Raw genomic sequence first — 2,790 nt, forward strand, 5'->3', positions numbered from 1 at the left:
ATAGTAACATAGTATTTCTTTTATGAAACAATTTAAATGACAAAGGTCAATTTATCCGAGTGTACTGAGTTTCTTTAATGAATCAAATATTTCGTTTGCCAGTTCCGCAATCAAGCCAATGATTTACAGAGGTTTCTGCACAGAAATCTGAAAGGGGTTTTCCATTTAGGTCGACGTTTAACGCTTCTTGTTTAAGTCCAGTACATAATGTGTGTTTTTTTTTTTTTTTTTTTTTTTTTNTTTTTTTTTTTTTTTTTTTTGTAAGTTCATTGCGGAAAAGCCCCTTTCTACCACTGCAGTACTCCGAGACAGAAAACATCAATTCCACCATGTGCAGTAAGCTGCTGTATTTCTAAATTAGAGGGTCATTTTAGAAGTGAGGCGCTAGACTCTTCTAAGATAATAAAAATTGAAAATGTATCACGAATATTAACGGGAAAATGGCCGTCCGCGCGGACGTCGGATTCGAAAAATTCGTTGTCCGCGGAGAATTTTTGACCGCCGAGGACGGGCGGTTTTTCGATTACCCTGGGTGAATCCCTTTTGCAGGGATATAATAATAAGATTGTGGGTAATTAAGAGATGTTATGGATTTTCGGAAAATTCGGAAGATCGATCTATTCTTTATCTTAATTAGATAGACTATTTTTCAAATTTAGAAATTTGTTACTAGAAAACTATAAAGTATGCAAATATTTGTTTGTTTTTAACACTTTTGATAAAGAATTCTTGAATGTATTGGTAAGATAGTTTATTTGTATAATCTATGTGTTTTTTTCTTTCTTTGTGTGATAATTGAAAGGGATGTTCTCAAATATACTTTACCTCACACTTTTTGTTAACTCAGAAAGTATATGTGATTAGATTTTTAAAAATATTTCACTCATAGTAGTACTAATAAAAAAAAATCAGGCGGTGGATTGCAGGTCTACCTAATAACATTTTTATTAAATTTCCAGCATTGAGCAGTAGACGCAATTCTGAGTTTACGACTATCTATGTTCAACTACGTAGCTTTGTAATTTTGAACCCACCCCAGAAGACAAGAGAACTCATAGATCAAGCATTGGGACAAACTAGCTTTTGCGGAGGTCTTTTTGATGAAACGAATTCGCATTTACGTTATAGTGAGAGGAAAACCACGAAAACATCTCACCGTTAGCCAGAAGGCTGACCATTCAGTGGCGTGGGGTGATAAAGAATAGAATTCATTCCCTCCTCCGTGGTAGTGACTTATTTAGGACGAAATCAGTGGCTGATTTACATTTTATTTCATCTGTAGACTCAGTACTTTTCATTTCTTTCGGGAAGTGATTTAATTTGCTGTGAACTTTCCCACAGAAACAATATGAACACCTTTTTACATGCAATTAATGGATTTTTCCGTATCGTGATCTGTCGCGCCAACTACCCTCGCCAAGATGCCAAATAGATTTCAAACTTACAAATTTAAAAAAAAAAAGAAAGAAGAAAACAAGTAGATGTTTGCCCGGGCGTGGCTACTAGTTATATCTTTCAAATTTGTCCCCTTCTGTGATGTTTTTTTTTAGTTTCTCGTAGGCAGCTGCTGGGAAGTTGCCAAGACTTGGCAATTATTCTGCCACAGAACATGATATGGAAATCTTCCCATTTATAGCACACATTTTTATCTTTAACCATGTCTATTCGCTCATACACTGAATGTCTTCTAAATTTAGGACAAAAGTATTATGGACGTTTTTCATTACTCAGACTAAACTTTACATTAAATTTAATTTTAAGCCGTTCTTACAAAATTTAGCCTTAAAAATTGTGTAAATCCTTCCACGATCAGTCTGACGGCAAGGAGCTTCTAACTCATGATCCGATATAGGATATTTTACGTCAGCACTGCGGTCGTTGCTAGCGAAGAGCAGAATTTGTATCTGCCAGTCTATGCTTAGGTAGCATCATTGGGAGGCGAACGCTCGGTGGCCACTACTGCTTTTAATTGGTTTTAAAGTTTACTAAATTTTTGTCTCACTGAAAAACTGAACTTAGTTGGACAAAACTTTATAGCATTAGTATTGTGTCGTATGTACATTTCATCATATCTAAAACTTATGTTTAATTTAGTTTCTCGGTTGGAGATGTTTAACTTCTGCCGATAAAATCTCCTACTGACCAGGAGGCTAATTAATTTAGTCATTTGGCACAAAACTCTAAAATAAGAACTTTCACGATTATCAGACTGTAATGTTCCCTCACGGTCAAAAGATAAATCTCTTAATTCCGTGGTTATTTAAAGTTTTGCGTAATTGAAATTTCAACAACGCCATTAAGTTTTCATTTGAACTTCGTCTGCATTTGTTAATATAGATTTCTGTGTTATTCCTGCGTTTTGAAAAGTACGCACATAGCTCAGAGGTCCTATCTGCAGGAATTAAATGTTCGGATTAATATGATATCCTTTATGATTTATGAATTTTGTAAAATGCAGACTCTGGATATGCATTTAGGACCTACCTAAAAAGGGGTTGACAATGATATTTGCATAACTAATATTTATAAAACTTTACTCGACTCTAGATCAAATACTGCCTCTGACTAGAGTGAAATTATGTTAATTTGACCATCAGAATAAAGACATTTTGTATTCTTTTTAACGCTAGGCTTTGCATTGCTGATCTAATTGCCATGAGGATCGTAGTCTGCCAAGATCTCCATTGCTGACCTAGTTACCACGAGACCTGTTGTCTGCCAAGTTCTCCATTGCTGACCTAGTTACCACGAGGCCTGTTGTTTGCCAAGATCTCCATTGCTGACCTAGTT

This window comes from Parasteatoda tepidariorum, chromosome 2 (genome assembly GCF_043381705.1).
Source record: "Parasteatoda tepidariorum isolate YZ-2023 chromosome 2, CAS_Ptep_4.0, whole genome shotgun sequence".
NCBI lineage: Eukaryota > Metazoa > Arthropoda > Arachnida > Araneae > Theridiidae > Parasteatoda > Parasteatoda tepidariorum.